This window comes from Triticum dicoccoides, chromosome 5B, assembly GCF_002162155.2.
Source record: "Triticum dicoccoides isolate Atlit2015 ecotype Zavitan chromosome 5B, WEW_v2.0, whole genome shotgun sequence".
Lineage (NCBI taxonomy): Eukaryota > Viridiplantae > Streptophyta > Magnoliopsida > Poales > Poaceae > Triticum > Triticum dicoccoides.
Window position 1 is genome coordinate 435,386,285 of NC_041389.1, and position 18,448 is coordinate 435,404,732.

Sequence of the window (18,448 nt, forward strand, 5' to 3'; positions counted from 1 at the left end):
CATGGATGCCTCTGTTGGTTTGGGGATATATGGGAATATATAGGCGAAAGAATTAGGCCAGGAGGTGCAAGAGGGGCCCACAAGAGTGGGGGGCGTGCCCTACACCCTTGGGCGCGCCCTCCGTCCTTGTGGCCAACTCGTGGCTCCTCCGACTTCATCTCCAAGTCTCCTGGTTGTCTTCTGTTCCAGGAAAAATCACCGCCAAGGTTTCATTCCGTTTGGTATTTCTTTTCTGCGAAACCCAAAAATAGGGAAACAAACAGGAACTGCCACTGGGCTCTAGGTTAATATGTTAGTCCCAAAAATAATATGAAATAGCATATTGATGCATATAAAACATCCAAAACAGATAATATAATAGCATGGAACAATACAAAATTATAGATACGTTGGAGACATATCACCAAATAACAAAGAGTCTCTTGTGTCCCCAACACACCAAATACAATGGTAAATTGTATAGGTGCACTAGTTCGGTGAAGAGATGGTGATACAAGTGTAATATGGATAGTATATACAAGTTTTTGTAATAAGAACAATAAAAAACAGCAAGGTAGCAATTGATAAAACGGAGCACAAACGGTATTGCAATGCTTTAAAATGAGGCCTAGGGTATGTACTTTCGCTAGTGCAATCTCTCAACAGTAGAAGCCGCTGCGGAACACCTTGCCCACTAGAGTGCGCAACGAGGAATGATGCCCGCAGTCCCCACCATGTATGTCCGCTAGCAGCTCGAGCCCCTGTCCCCTGGAGATGCACCGCAACGAAAAGTCATTGGGCCTCCTGCGATATAACTCACCATCTTTGATGCAATACGCGGTGGCTTGACAGGCCATGCGCTCGGCGTCCTCCTCCTTCTCTGACAGGGTCCCTTGAAGCAAGTACGCATTGAACTCTTCGGTCCAGCACCCCTCTCGCGGCTCGAGCGCGAGCAGTAGGCGGGCTCCCGAGGGGTGACCACAGGTTGGGGTGCCCATCTTGGGTGCCTATGGCAAGTCCTCCAGAGGTGGTGCTGGAGTTGTGACGTGTGGGGTCGTAGACGGCTAGTAGAGCCACTCCTCAGACACCCCCGGCTCCTAAGGGACCCTGCGAGAGGCTCTTTTGGCAATGTCGTCTGCTTCCTTGTTCATCCCGCGCGGCACGTGCTGCAGCTCCACACCCATGAACCGCTTCTCCATCTTGCGCACATCCTCTAGGTACGCCTCCATGTGCTCGTCCTTAGGCGTGTACTCCTTGTTGGAGAAGTTGACGAGAAGCTGAGAGTCACCCTTGATGGTGAGGCGCTTCACTCCCAGCGCGGCCGCGGCCCTGAGTCCGGCGAGCAAGCCTTAAAATTCTGCAATGTTATTGGAGACCTTCTCGCCCTACTGAAAGCAGAGTTGTACTGCATAATAGAGCTTGTCCTTTGTGGGTGAGATGAGGATGGCCCCCGCTCCTGCGCCTTGTCGCGCAAACGCCCCGTCGAAGTACATGATCCATCCGTCCGGCTCTTAGTCTCCTGGCAGGAGGGAGCAGTCCTTGCCTACTCCGTGGTCGGGAGCGTCAGTCCACTCGGCCACGAAGTCCGTGAGGGCCGCGCCCTTGATGACCCTAGTGGTGCTGAACTCTAGATTGTATGCCTGAAGCTCAATGTTCCATTCAGCAACTCGCCCAGCTGCATTCAGGCTCCGGAGCACCCTCTCCAGTGGGTACGTTGAAACAACCTTGATGGGGTGGCCTTGAAAGTAGTGGCGCAGTTTCCTGGAGGCAACTAGAAGTGCGAGCAAGAGCTTGTGGGGCATGGGATAGCACGCCCAGGCTTCCCTCAATACAGTGCTGACGAAGTAGACAGGGTGCTCAACGAGGGGGGAGACATCAGCGGAATCTTATTCTTCACGAGGACACAAGTCCTCCATGGCCCCATGAGGCCCACCCTCGGGAGCCTTGATAGCCATGGGATCAACCGTGGCCTCAGGAGGAATGTCGACCATTGTGCCGGTCGAGACTCCAGATGCCTCGCCCTGAGAGTGCTGCGCCTTGCTCGATGGTTGTGCATCCTGCTGAGGCTTCTTGATCGGGTGGTCCTTCCTTAGCGCCACCAGGGTGGCACTGGCTGAGTGAGGGGTTGCTGCCAGATAGAGCACCAAGGGCTTGAGAGGGCGTGGTGCCACCATCACTGGCGGACTGGTCAAATATCTCTTGAGGTCCTGGAAGGTTGCGTCTGCCTCTGGGGTCCACTCGAATGGCTCCTTCCTCTTCATCATCTTGAAAAATAGGAGGTCGCGCTCCCCCAGCTTGGAAGTGAAATGCCCCAAGTGAGGTTACACAGCCCGCCAACTTCTGCATCTCCTTCAGGGTCTGTGGGGGGTTCATGTCCTCTATCGCCTTGACCTTCTACGGGTTGGCCTCGATCCCTCTGTGTGACACCAAGAAGCCCAACAGCTTGCCGGAAGGGACCCCAAACACACACTTCTCGGGGTTAAGCCGAAGATCCACCTTATGCAGGATAGCGAACGTCTCCTCCAGATCTTCTATCAGAGTCCCGACCTCCCGAGACTTCACCACTATATCGTCAACATAGGCCTCTGCGTTCCTCCCGAGCTGCAAAGCCAAGGCGATATGCATAAACCGTTGGAAGGTTGCCCCGACATTACACAGCCCCGAAGGGCATGCAGGTGTAGCAGTACACCCAACATGGGGTGAGAAATGCCGTCTTCTCCACATCCTCCACGGCCATCTTGATCTAGTGATAGCCGGAGAAAGCATCCAGGAAACACAACAGGTCACACTTGGCGGTGGAGTCGACGATTTGGTCGATGCACGTGAGCGGGAAGGGGTCTTGTGGGCAGGCCTTGTTGAGGTTGGTGAAGTCGACACACATGCGTTCCTTTCCTCCTTTCTTGAGGACAATGACGGGATTCGCCAACCACTCTGGGTACCGTACCACTCTGATGACCCCTGCGGCTTGTAGCTTACGGGTTTCCTGGACGATGAAAGCCTGCTTCTCGGTGGACTGATGGCAAGCCTTCTGCTTCACTGGCCGCACATTTGGACATACCCTCAGGTGGTGCTCGATTATCCCCCTTGGGACCCCAGCCAGGTGTTTGGGCTCCCAAGCGAATACATCCTTGTTGGCTCGCAAAAAGTTGATCAATGCTTCCTCTTGATCCCGAGGGGGGCCAGCCCCTATGGTGAAGGTGGAGCTGGCTGTCCCATCCTCATAGACCGACACTTGCTTCATCTCGGCTCGGTCTTGGGAGAACAACTGCTTCTTCTTGGTCGACGCTGCTTCTGGGGCCTCCTGACCCTTCTTCTCGCCGGGCAGCACGGACGCGGCTGTCCTGAAGGCGAGCTTGAGGGCCTGCAGCACGCCTTTGGTGTCCCCCACCACCGTGAGGACACTGTTGCTGCCAGGCATCTTCATGAGGTTGTATGCAGGGTGGGTCGCAGCCATAAACTGGGCCAAGGCCGGGTATCCCAGAAAAGCATTGTTTGACATGTTGATCTTGGCGATGTCGAAGTCGATGAGCTTGGTGTGGTAGTTGTCGCGGGTCCCGAAGGTGACAGGGAGACGGACCTACCCTAGGGGCCTGGTGGAGCCGCCATCGACCCCGGAGAAAGGCTTGGAGGGGCGGAGCCGGCTGGGCGACACGTGGAGTAGGCCAAACGCCTCCGGGGAGAGCATGTTGAGGTCGTCTCCGCCGTCGATGAGGGTCCTGGTGATCGCCACGTGGCAGACGGTGGGGCTGCAGAGCATTGGGAGCGTGCCTGCTCCTGGCATGGCGATGGGGTCAGCTTGGGGCGCCGCCCAGCCCGAGGGAGCCCCCGAGCTTGTCTGGGTGGTGCCTACGTGCCGGTAGAACTGCTTGATGTGGCAGTCGGAAGGTGGTGCCTGCGAGCCACCTCGGAGAGCTACGACGACCGGGGGCACCGGTGCCGCGTAGTGGGCGAGGAAGAGGTCGCGCAGCTCCTCCCAAGAGGCCACATAAGATGCCGGCAGGTTGAGCAACCAGGCATGTGGCGCGCCTACAAGGGCCATGGGGAGCCAGTTGGCCTTCACCTTGTCGTCTCCGCCAGCCACCCAAACTGTCTCCTTGTATGCTCCAAGAAAGGGGGCTGGATCTACCGTGCTATCATAGCGCGACGGCATCTCCGGTCGAAACTTGGGCAGCCACTACACCTACCGCAGGGAGAGGGTGAAGCAGCACAGCCCCGACGCTTCTTCAAGAACGCCTGTCGACCGGGCCGATGGAGGAGCGCCTGCCATAGGAGTTAGTGGCACGATCTAGAGGTCGAGGAAGAAGATTCCGACGCACCCCTACCTGGGGCGCCAAATGTCGGATTGTGAGATCCGCAAACCCTTGAGAGGTTCGAACTCTGGGGTGCGTGCGGAGATCTCAATCTACCCAGCCTGCCTACTCACGATCCTCCTAAGCCTAGCATGTCGAGCTCAAAGGTACAAGAGACGCATCAGTTTTATCATGGTTCGGGCCACTAATGTGGTGTAATACCCTACTCCAGCGTTTTGGTGGATTGCCTGGAAGGGCTGAGGATAAGCTAGTACAGTGGATGAACAAGCCTCAGAAGGTGAGGTGTTCTTGAGCTGGTGTGGTGTATGCTAGTTCTACTTGTTCTCCTCCTATCCCTTTCTATGGTGGTGGCTAGTCCTATTTATAGTGGCATTGGTCCTCTTCCCAAATATGAGCGGGAAGGGATCCCACAACAACCGGATTTGAAAGGGGACAAGTAGTACAGTCTATCATGACAAAAGTAGTCTTCGCCTGCAAAAAGCCCCTGGTCGTGACGCTGCGGTGGGCTCGTCGATGACCTCCGTCCTGCCGTCCTGCCAGTCTTGGTCTCATTTCACTGAAATGGAAACCTTTGGCTGATTCCTCGAGACTCCGCGCCTATGGCTTGCCTCCCTTGCACCAAAGAGGAAACCTGCACTCTGCGCCCGCCTGGCCTTGGTCGTCATGGCTCACGCCAGCTGAGCCTCATGAGGCGATATTGCATAGAACTCTCTGCCTCTCAGGAGCCAGCCTGAGGAGGCCGATTCCTTCGGGGGTCTTGGCGTCGCCCGCCTCGCGAGGCTTGGCTCCTCGCGAGGGTCTTGTGTTCTTGATGTCGAAGCTGGGCCGTACCAGGCCGTCGATGGAGCCACGTGATGGGCCGCAGGCAGGCAGGGCTGGATACCCCCGAAACCAGGACACCAACAAAGTGCGATGAAGAATCACTCCAAAGTTTTTAACTAGCAGAGAACATAAGAAGAAATTCTTTGTAGCTATTCTTTCCGATTGATCTATCCAAGAGTTTGTACTAAAATAACAACAAGTTATTCTTTCCGATCGATCTATCAAGAGTTTGTACTAAAATAACACCAAGTTATTCTTTCCGATCGATCTATCAAGAGTTCGTACTAAAATAGCACCAAAGAAAGATTCATAATACTCAGTCCAACACAAAGAACCTGAAAGAGTGCCCCAAGATTTCTACCAATGAAAGTAGGATGAAAACGTGCATCAACCCCTATGCATAGATTACCCCAATGTCACCTCGGGAATCCATGAGTTGAGTGTCAAAACATATATCAAGTGAATCAATATAATACCCCATTGTCACCATGTGTATTCATATGCAAGACATATATCAAGTGCTCTAAAATCCATAAAAGTATTCAATCCGATAAGAATGAAATATCAAAGGGAAAATTCAATTCATCACAACAAGATAGAGAGGGAGAAACACCATACAATCCAACTATATTAACAAAGCCCGTGATACATCAAGATCATGCCATCTCAAGAACACGAGAGAGAGAGAGAGATTAAACACATAGCTACTGGTACAAACCTCAGCCCCGAGGGTGGACTACTCCCTCCTCATCATGGAGACCATTGGGATGATGAAGATGGCATCCGGTGATGATTTCCCCCTCCGGCAGGGTGCCGGAACAGGTTCTAGATTGGTTTTTCGTGGCTACAGAGGCTTGCGGCGGCGGAACTTCTGATCTAGGGTTATTTCTGGGGGTTTCTATATTTATAGGATTTTTGGGCGCCGGTTTCACGCGAAGATGGGCTTTGAGGTGACGACAACCCACCGGGGCCAGCCAGGCGCCTCTGGCGTGCCCTGGTGGGTTGTGGCCACCTCGTGGCTCTTCTGGCCCTCCTACGAAGCTTCCAGTGCCTCTTTTGTTCCAAAAAAATCGTCAAAAAGTTTCGTTGCATTTGGAGAACTTTTATTTCTGCACAAAAAACAGCACACAGTAGTTCTGCTGAAAACAACGTCAGTCTGGGTTAGTTCCATCCAAATCATACCAAAACTATATAAAATAGTTGTAAACATGGCATGAATACTTCATAAATTATGGATACATTGGAGACGTCTCAATGCACCCATTCATCGTGTAGGAACATCCACAACCACAATGTCCTAATTTGCCTCCTATATCTCTGCGGACAGCGCCTGATCACCCCTTATTTGTTCGTGTCCATAGCCACCCCCTCACATGGAATCCTTCATATCCATACAATATCCTTATTTGTCTGCATCTATAGCCACCTCCTCATATGGAAACCCTCATATCCATACAATATTATGCAACACATATCAAATGATGTACTAGTTGATATTCTAAACGGGTCATAGCGAACTACTATGTTCATTTCAAAATATAAAGGCAAGTCCAACATGGACCCTTAAAATGGACATTGTATTTTTTTGCCCATATGTTCAGAAGTCCCCGCGGACGTTGATACGGGAGCCTGCCATCCAACCATGTCCGCATACGTTTTAAAGCGAATTCTGAACAAATCGAATGATTTTCATGCAAATGATTTTGATTTAAACCGCAACAAATTCATTACATTCTTTTTACATATTTCATTAAACAAAAGCGTTCGGAAGTTTAATTAGTCTAAATCTTCGCCGGTGCTCATCCTCCAAGTCCTTGTTGTTCCCCTTCGTGTCCATATCAGTGCCCATGAGCTTCACGAAGTGAAGGTGTGGTCGCCAGCGAGGAAGGGTAGAACATGGGACACAGACTGCACACTAGAACACGAGGCATTGTCGTCTCCCAAGCCCTACTCATTGGAGTCCACACCCTGGCTATCACCGCTAGAAGAGAGGTTGACGATGGATGTGGACGGGCCGACATCATGGTCGTACACTGGTAAAGAGATGTGCTATACAAACGGTTTTTAACCCCTTTTCGTGACGGTGTTTTGAACCATCGCCAAGTGAGTGTGTGCGATAGGGGGTCCTTCCCACACGACCTAGAAACCGTCGGGGGTAGGCCCTCTGGCCACACAAGCGAGGGCAAAATAAGCTCGTGTGCGATCGGGCGAGGTATCAAAACCCATTCGTTTATGTTCATATGTATGAAAGTGCAACTTATCCCCGGGTGGTTTTGGTAATTCATAACAACAAATAGCTCATTGAACTAATAGCCATTCAAGTTAAATGTTTCATAAACTTCAATGTTTGGCATGGTGTGGATTAGAGATGTGGACCCCTCAAAATGCTAAGGGCACATATTGGCAAAAGCTCAAGACTCTTCATTTTTATTTTAGTGATCCAAGATCACATTGAGTCAATAGGAAAAGCCAATACTATTAAAAGGGGATGAGGTGTTGCTTAATGGTCTACTTGCTCAAAATGCTTAGTGATATGCTTCAAAAACCCTCAACCACTTTATCATTTCCACATTTGTCCTAAACCTAAAGTCAAACTCGGCCCCACCGATTTGATTCATCCGGCGCCACCGAGTTCACTTGGCATAGCCATAGCTAGAAACCCTAATCAGTTCGGTCTCACTGATAGGGATCTCAGCCTCACCGAGATGAGATTGCAAACTCTCTGTTTCCCTTCATAACGTTTCAGTCTTACCGAGATGAGTGATCGCTCCCACCGAGTTCACAATGCAAACTCTCTGTTTCCTTTTCGTAACATTTTGGTCTCACCGAAATGAGCGATCGGTCCCACCAAGTTTGCTTGACCAAGTCTCGGTTTGCTTATTGCTGAAATCGGTCTCACCAAGTTCATGCGATTGGTCTCACCGAGATGAGGTTTTTCCCTAACCCTAGTGCATCGGTCCCACCGAGTTGATCTCATCGGTCCCACTGAAAACCCTAAGGTTCACATTTTGAACTAGATCGGTCCTACCGAGTTTCTTTATTCGGTTTGACCGAGTTTGGTAAAATGTGTGTAATGGTTAGATTTTGTGTGGAGGCTATATATACCCCTCCACCCCCTTATCCATCTGTGAGAGAGCCATCAGAACGTGCCTACACTTCACTCCTTATTTTCTAAGAGAGAACCACCTACTCATGTGTTGAGACCAAGACATTCCAATCCAACCACAAGAATCTTGATCTCTAGCCTCCCCCAAGTTGCTTTCCACTCAAATAATATTTCCACCATATCCAAATCTATGAGAAAGAGTTGAGTGTTGGGGAGACTATCATTTGAAGCATAAGGGCAAGTAGTTCATCATCAACACACCATCTATTACCTTTTGGAGAGTGGTATCCCGGAGTTTGTAAGGGCAAGGAGATCGCCTACTTCGTGAAGATCTACCCAAGTGAGGCTAGTCCTTCATGGGCGATGGCCATGGTGGGATAGACAAGGTTGCTTCTTCGTGGACCCCTCGTGGCTGGAGCCCTCTGCGGACTCACGCAACCATTACCCTTCGTGGGTTGAAGTATCCATCGACGTGGATGTATGATAGCACCACCTATCAAAACCATGCCAAAAATCTCCGTGTCTACATTGTGTTTGCCCTATCCAAACCCTTCCCTTTTACCTTCAGATGCAATATTTTACATTCCGCTGCTATACTCTTAGAATTTCATGTGTAGGTTGATTGCTTGACTTGTGTTAAGTTGCTAAAATCTGCCAAGACTTAAAATTGGGAAAAGGCTAGATTTTTATTTGGTCAAGTAGTCTAATCACCCCCCTCTAGTTATACTTTTGATCCTACAAGTGGTATCAGAGCTTTGGTCTCCATTTGCCTTGGTTTCCATAGTTTTGGTGATCATAGCCTTGGTTTCACAACCTTTGAGAGTATGGCATCTAGCGAGAGAAATTACCACCATAGAGGTCCTTACTTTGATCGTACTAATTTTGCTAGTTGGAAGCATAAGATGAAAAGGCATATTCTTGGACATAACCCCGCTGTTTGGGCTATTGTGTGTATTGTTTTGCAAGGTGAATTCTTTGATGGGAGAGAACCAAATCATGAAGCAACTGCGGAAGAATTAAAGATGCCGCAATACAACGCTCAAGCTTGCGATATCCTCTTCAATGGATTGTGCCCCGAAGAATTCAACAAAATCAGTCGTCTTGAGAATGCAAAGGAAATTTGGGATACTTTGATTGATATACATGAAGGTACCGAGTCCGTAAAGGAATCCAAATTGGATGTGCTTCAAAGTCAACTTGACAAGTTCAAAATGAAGGATGGTGAAGGTGTCGCTGAAATGTACTCTAGGCTTGCTCTCATCACAAATGAGATTGCCAGCTTAGGAAGTGAAGAGATGACTGACAGATTCATCATCAAGAAGATCCTTAGAGCCTTGGATGGAAAATATGATACCGTGTGCACATTGATCCAAATTATGCCCAATTACAAAGATCTCAAGCCAACGGAAGTCATTGGAAGAATTGTTGCTCATGAGATGTCACTCAAGGATAAGGAAGAGCTTCACAACAAGTCTAGTGGTGCTTATAAAGCTTCATGTGATGCTCCTGCCACATCAAGTGAAAAACAAGTCTTTAATGAAGAATTAAGCTTAATTATGAAGAACTTCAACAAATTGTACAAGAGTAGAAGTAAAGAGAGAAGCTCCAAGTCAAGGTCCTACAATGACAAAAGATCTTCTAGTCGTGATCGAATTTGCTACAATTGTGGAAGACCCAGACACTACTCCAATGAGTGTACGGCTCCCTATAAAATAAAATAAGACTCGCCTAAAAGGAGAAGTAGAAGAGATGAATCACCTCCAAGAGAGAGAAGGAGTAGAGATGATTGTTATGAACGAAGACCCTCTCGCAGAAGCAAGGATTCAGAAAGGAAGGACAAGTCATCAAGGAGCTACGCAAAATAAAGACATCACGCTCATGTTGGTGAGTGGGTATCCGGTTCCGACTTCGACAACCACTCCAAGAGAAGTTATCACTCCGACTCTGAAGATACTCAAGATGAAGGTGTTTCCGGTCTTGCACGTGTGTCAACCAACTCATACGGCATATTTGACTCACCAAATGAAGGAATTGGAAGATGCTTCATGGCTAAAGGCCCCAAGGTATCACACGCCGAGTATATTGATTTCAATAGTGATGAATATGATTTGCTAGTTGATGATGATTTGCTTGTTGACAATGCTAGTGATGAAAACTATGATGAAATTGCTATTAATCATGCGAATCAAGATGAAACAAATGACAAAGAAGGAGATTGAGCGTCTAACTAAAGAACTAAACACTCTTAAGTTAGCTCATGAAACTACTTCAGAGGATCATCAAGAATTTTTAAAAACTTATGATAAGCCACGCTTTGAAAAGCTCAACTTAGAGTAAGAGCATGAGTTCATAAAAGCAATCAATGATGATCTTCGGAAGAAAAGTTCTTCTTACATTGCCAAGCATTTACTCTTGTCTACTTACATGCAACAAGTAAAATCTAGTAACAAGGGTAAGAAAGGTTCTTCTTCTAGTAGTAACAATAATCATGCTAAATCCAATATTGTTGCTTCTAGTAGTTCTCTTGATTCCACTAATGATTCTCTTAACCAAGTTACACTTGAGCAAGAAAATAGCTTATTGAAGGGAATTATAGAGAAAGGTGTTTACAAGAGCCTTGCCAGAAGTAAGTAATTTGAGGAAATTGTACGAAAGCAAGGAAGGCACCGGAAGAATCAAGGTGTTGGTTTTGAACGAAAGCTCAATGCCAATGGAGTTGGGTGGGAAGAAGATGAATACCCCAAGACGAAGTTTGTTCCTCAATAAGAGAAGTATGATCCCACTTTCTTCAAGGGAACACAAGATGAAGATGATCTTCCACCACAAGACCACAAGCTGGAAGGCAAGGACAAGTTTTGAGAGGAGATTGATTCATTTGAAGAAGCTCCAAAGGCCTTGGTCAAGTGGGTTCTTGATACGTCTCATATGTATCTATAATTTTTGATTGTTCCATGCTGTTATATTATCGTTCTTGGATGTTTTACAATCATTTTATATCATTCTTTGGTACTAACCTTTTGACATAGTGCCCAGTGCCAATTGCTGTTTTCTGCATGTTTTTTACATCGCAGGAAATCAATACCAAACGGAGTCCAAATGCAGCGAAACGTTTTGAGGATTTTTTTGGGCCAGAAGACATCCAGTGGGCCTGGAAAGCACCTTGGGGTGCTCCGAGGGGAGCACAACCCACCAGGGTGCACCTGGGGGCCCAGGCGCGCCCAGGAGAGTTGTGCCCACCTAGGGTGCCCCCCGAACCGCCTCTTTGCTCTATAAATACCCCAATATTCTAGAAACCCTAGGGGAGTCGAAAAAAATCAATTCTAGCCGCCGCAGAGTCCAGAAACACCAGATCCAATCTAGACACCATCACGGAGGGGTTCACCACTTCCATTGGTGCCTCTCCGATGATGCGTGAGTAGTTCTTTGTGGACCTACGGGTCCGTATTTAGTAGCTAGATGGGTTCTCCCCTCTCTCTTGATTATCAATACAATGGTCTCTTGGAGATCCATATGATGTAGGCCTTTTTGTGGTGTGTTTGTTGGGATCCGATGAACTTTGATTTTATGATCAGACTATGTTTTTATCCATGAAAGTTATTTGAGTCTTCTTTGGTCTCTTATATGCATGATTGCTTATAGCCTCGTATTTCTTCTCCAACATTTGGGTTTTGTTTGGCCAAGTTGATCTATTTATGTTGCAGTGGGAAGATGTGCTTTGTGATGGGTCTATCTTACGGTGCTTGATCCCAGTGACAGAAAGGGAAACGACACATATGTATCATTGCTATTAAGGATAACAAGATGGGGTCTATTTCTACATAAATAGATCTTGTCTAGATCATGCCATCGTTCTTATTGCATTACTTTGTTTTTCCATGAACTTAATACACTAGATGCATGCTGGATAGAGGTCGATGTGTGGAGTAATAGTAGTAGATGTAGGCAGGAGTCGGTCTACTAATCTTGGATGGGATGCCTATATAACTATAATTGCCTGGATATCATCATGATTATTTGAAGTTCTATCAATTGCCCAACAGTAATTGTTTTCCCACCATTTGCTATTTTTCTCGAGAGAAGCCACTAGTGAAACCTACGGCCCCGGGGTCTCTTTTCATCATATTTGCCTTTGCGATCTATTTTCCTTTGCATTTATTTTCAGATCTATTAAACCAAAAATACAAAAATACCTTTCTGCAATTTATTAGTTCCGCAATCTATATATCCTATCTACAGCTTTTACCTCACGTTATTTGCCTATCTTGAGAGGCCGTAACCGAAAGGAATTGACAACCCCTTTAACACGTGGGTTGCGAGTATTTGTTATTTTTGTGCAGGTGTTGTTTACGTGGTGTGAGGAGGTTCTCGTACTGGTTCAATAGCCTTGGTCTCATCACTGAGGAAAATACCTACCGTCGCTATACTGCATCATCCCTTCCTCTTTGGGGAAATATCGACGTAGTTCTAGCAGACATCAGTTCCCAAGACTACTCCAAGTTCTACTTCATCAAGTACGACTACAACCCCAAGGATTCCCATCAAGTTGATGTGGATCCCAAAGATGAAGAACTAGAGAGTTTTTGAGGGTGACTCCGCCAACATACTTCACTCATATTCATATTGGCAAGGACAAGTGCAATCAACTTCCAGATCTTGCACTAGTTCAAGGGGTCACAAACCCTCTTGCTAGTAAGAAAAGGGAAAAGATAACCTAATGCTGCCATGGACATCATCATATGTGTACTTCACTCTATGTCTATGGATATTCTTGTTTGTTCCTTGTGGGACTAACCCATGTATGTATTGAAAGTGCAACTCACTCCAATGGATTGCTCCAAATGATCTACATTAATATTGATCAACCACATCTTCAACATCTACATGAAGTCATCATCGACAAAACCCAAGGTTAGTTTATCCCTCTAAAAGTGGATATCACATCTAGGGGGAGCTTTACTCTAAGAATTGAGCTAAAGCAATTCTAATGGTGTGAACACAACAATGCTTTATGTAAAAGTGGTAACCCCACTTGTGCTTAAACGATGAGTATGACCTATGATCAAATGTTCTCATTTGACTCCTAAGTCAATATACTCATATATAGATGACCTAGTGATCGCCAATTGCTTGATAGATGCTAGAGTGTTTGTGCATGATTTGCCGCATATTTCATTTGCTATCTTATTGTGTGAGCATGTTGGTTGCATAATTTTATCCATTCGAGGACATCCATTTGTTGCTTTGATTGTTTGGCTTTTCTTTTCGCCAAATGGATGGACAAGACTGCCTAAGTACTCCCTCTAGCTATCTGTGCTTTTCTCGTCTCAAACTCTATTCATGCTACATCACAAAGTTTGATCAAGTCAAATTCAGACCCTCTGAGTGAGGAGCACTCGGAGCCACCGATTTTTCATAGACTTAACTTCCAAAACCTCTTAGTGCATTTTGGTCTGACCGATTCAACCCATTCGATCAAACCGAGCTCATTAAGTTGATCTAGGTTTTAATCTCGGTGCAACTGATTTGAACTTTTCGGTCACACTGAGTTGCAGCAACCGGTATCGATTCTGCATCTCGGTGCCACCGAGGCGTTCCACTCGGTCACACCGACATAGTCTGGATATATATATATATATCCACAGGCAGAAAATTTGGAAATTTCTCCAAACGCTTCGCCCGCGCCTGTCCAGCTTTGCCGACTTGTGGTCTCCGGATCGTCTTCTCGTCGTCAGCGTCCTCCTGCCGCTGGTCTCCGTCACCGTCAATGGGAATCTTCACCACCGTTGTCGCCTTAGCGGGTTCATCGCCAAGTTAGGGTATGAACTCATCTCTTTGTGCCATCCCCACTCCGATTCCAAGAACAAAGATCAATGCCAGTATTCTTGCCACATTTGAGATTACTCTATCCACTTTAAACTCCGTTAGATCAGATTTGATGCAAAAATTAAGGTTTTGGTTTCCACCGAACTCATCTCGGACCGACAAATATTGGGATTTCGGTCTCACCTATTTGGCTCAGGCCATAGAACAAGTATTTTTTGGTGTGACCGAATTCATTTCTCTGTGAAACCCTAGCAATCTCGGAGTCACCGAAATGCATCTCGGTCTGACCGATCTTGCATGCTTAGACTCTAGAACTGCTTCGGGGTCACCGAGTTTGTAATATTGGTAGCTCTGAAATGCTTTTTGTAGAAAACTAAAACTAAGTTTTTAGCTCATTTGTTTTGCAAAAAGTCTGTGCTTTGTGATGCTCATCCACTCTATCTCATCCTATCTATTCATAGGGCCCTTTTAGTGTCAGAGATGTCAGATGATGACCCACAAGTGTAGGGGATCTATCGTAGTCCTTTCAATAAATAAGAGTGTCGAACCCAATGAGGAGCAGAAGGAAATTATAAGCGGTTTTCAGTAAGGTTTTCTCTGCAAGCACTGAAATTGTAGGTGATACATAGTTTTGTGATAAGATAAATAGTAACGAGCAACAAGTAAATAAAGTAAATAAAGTGCATCAAGGTGGCCCAATCTTTTATGTAGCAAAGGATAAGCCTGGACAATTTCTAATAATGATAAAGGAGCTCCTGAGGACACATTGGGAATTATCGTCAAGCTAGTTTTCATCACGCTCATATGATTCGCGTTCGGTACTTTGATAATTTGATATGTGGGTGGACCGGAACTTGGGTACTGCCCTAACTTGGACAAGCATCCCACTTATGATTAACCCCTATTGCAAGCATCCGCAACTACAAAAGAAGTATTAAGGTAAACCTAACCACAACATTAGACATATGGATCCATATCAGCCCCTAACGAAGCAACGCATAAACTAGGGTTTAAGCTTCTGTCACTCTAGCAACCCATCATCTACTTATTACTTCCCCATGCCTTCCTCTAGGCCCAAATAATGGTGAACTGTCATGTAGTCGACATTCACATAACACCACTAGAGGAAAAGACAACATACATTTCCTCAAAATATCGAACGAATACCAAATTCACATGACTACTAATAGCAAGACTTCACCCATGTCCTCGGGAACAAACGTAACTACTCACAAAGCATATTCATGTTCATAATCAGAGGAGTAATAAAATGCATAAAGGATCTGAACATATGATCTTCCACCAAGTAAACCAATTAGCATCAACTACAAGGAGTAATCAACACTACTAGCAACCCACAGGTACCAATTTGTGGTTTTGATACAAGATTGGATACAAGAGATGAACTAGGGTTTTGAGAGGAGATTGTGCTGGTGAAGATGTTGATGGACATTGACCCCCTCCCGATGAGAGGATCGTTGGTGATGATGTTGGTGATGATTTCCCCCTCCCGGAGGGAAGTGTCCCCGGCAGAACAGCTCCGCCAGAGCCCTAGATTGATTCCGCCGAGGTTCCGCCTCATGGCAGCGGAGTTTCGTCCCGTAAGCTTGCCCACGATTTTTTCCAGGGTAAAAGTGATGATATAGCAGAAGATGGACGCCGGAGGCCCACCAGGGGGCCCAGGACACAGGGGGCGCGCCCTATAGGGGGGCACCCCCCTGACTCCTGGACAGGTTGTGGGCCCCCTGGCCTATTTCTTTCGCACATAAATTCTTATAAATTCCAAAATGTTGTTTCGTGGAGTTTCAGGACTTTTGGAGCTGTGCAGAATAGGTTTCCAACGTTTGCTCCTTTTCCAGCCAGAATTCCAGCTGCCGGCATCCCCCCTCTTCATGGTAAACCTTGTAAAATAAGAGAGAATAGCCATAAGTATTGAGATATAATGTGTAATAACAGCCCATAATGCAATAAATATTGATATAAAATCATGATGCAAAATGGACGTATCAACTCCCCCAAGCTTAGACCTCGCTTGTCCTCAAGCGGAAGCCGAAATCAAAAAATATGTCCACATGTTTAGAGATAGAGGTGTCGATAAAAATAAAATACGGAGATGAGGGCATCATGATCATTCTAATAACAACAACATATATAGATTTTGTCATATGATTTCCTATGCTCAAGTAACAAGCAATTCACAATGTCGAGTATGGTTCAAAAACTTCATTGGGAACTAACAAACTATAATCTCAGTCATTGAAGCAATTGCAATTTATCGTAACATCAGAAAGAGTCAATAATAGAGCTTCTCAGCAAGCTCACATACTCAACTACCTCGTAGTCTCCTATAAATGCTAACACTCACGCAGTACTTGTGGTTATAGAGTTTCAGCCGGACACTGAGAAAGATAGGAGCTTATTGTGATGCCTCCCCACGTATTCACCTTTAGGTGATGTCAACAATAATAGCCTATGCCAACTTACATCCAATTGGATATATGTATCATGATCTTTCAAACACGCAGAGCTTGCCAAAGGATAAAAATAAAAAGGGAAAGGTGAGGATCACCTTGACTCAAGCATAAAATAAAAACATAAAGTAAAAGATAGGCCCTTCGCAGAGGGAAGCAGAGGTTGTCATGCGCGTTTAGGGTTGATGCATAAAGTCTTAGTGCAAAAGAACATCACTTTATATTGCCCCTTGTATGTGGACCTTTATTATGCAGTCTGTCGCTTTTATTACTTCCACAACAAGTTCGTACAAAGTTTATTTTCTCTGCACTAATAAGTCATACATATTTAGAGAGCAATTTTTATTGCTTGCACCGATGACAACTTACTTGAAGGATCTTACTCAATCCATAGGTAGGTATGGTGGACTCTCATGGCAAAACTGGGTTTAAGGATATTTGGAAGCACAAGTAGTATCTCTACTTGGTGCAAGGAATTTGGCTAGCATGAGGGGGAAAGGCAAGCTCAACATGTTTGGAAGGTCAATGACAATATACTTTAACTAAGATGTCGGAAAACATAAACCATTACATAGTCTTCCTTGTCCAGCATCAACTCTTTTAGCATGTCATACTTAATGAGTGCTTCACAGTCATAAAAGATGTCCAAGATAATATATGTATCATGATACTACTAAAAGGATCGAACTAAATAAAGCGGTAAAGATAGGAGTGTGATGGTGATACGATACTGGGGCACCTCCCCCAAGCTTGGCAGTTGCCAAGGGGAGTGCCCATACCCATGTGATTATTTCCTCGGAGGTGGTGAAGTAGGAGTTGTTGATGATATAGGCTTGTCGTTCATCTTCCAAGGCATAGGCTCTCCATCATAAACGGATGATCGAGTCTCCGAGATCCTTAAATCTGCAGCCAAACTCATTCGCTTGAATCTATATTCATACTCACAGTTCTGGTTTTGCAGGTCATAGATCTGGGCTTGGAGGTGCTCGATTTTCTCTTGAAGCTTGAAGATGGTCTCCCCAATGACTTTAGCATCTAGCTTGTGGTTGTTGGTGAACTCCATGATCATCATCTGGTTGGCGTTGAGTCCACGCTCCACCATCCCTTGACACTTGAAAACTTCCTGCTCCACGGCTTCGAGCTTTGTCTCCATGCTCCCGGTACGCCTTGGTCCCTTCACATCGCGGATGTGCAGCACCCCCTCACGCATCTCAATGGTTTGAGGGTGTTGCAGTACCTCCGCGAGATAGGGGTTGATAACCCTCTCAAAAAACTTGTCCTTGGGAGCACTTGGAGACGCACTGATGCTCTAGATCTAAAACAGAAACAGCTCAAAACGAAAACAGAGGATATTTGCGTGATACGGTGGTCAAAACCTTCGGGAGTATATATAATGAATTTTTACCGACCAAAATACGTAACATACAAGAAAACGGAGTCCAGGAGGCACACGAGGTGCCCATGAGACAGGGGGGTGCGCCCTACAGGGGGGCGCGCCCTCCATTCTCGTGGGAGCCTTGTGTCCCTTTCGGACTACTTCTTTCTTCCTAAAATTCTTAAATATCCCAAAACTGATAAAAATTGCCATTGGAGTTGTTTTGGAGTCGGTTTACTTACCGTACCACATACCTATACCTTTTCAGGGCCTGGAACATTCTGGAAAGTGTCCCTTATGTATTCCTCAGGGGTTACGGTTTCAATAATATTAGTTTCAACATTGATAGGATTACCTAAAATATAGTGTTTAATTCTTTGACCGTTTACCACCCTCGGATTTGTGCCTTCGAAGTTGTTGATTTTGATGGCACAAGAACGATAGACCTCCTCGATAACGTAGGGACCTTTCCATTTTGTGAGAAGTTTTCCTGCAAAAAATCTTAAACGAGAGTTGAATAATAACACATAATCTCCTACGTTAAACTCACGCTTTTGTATCC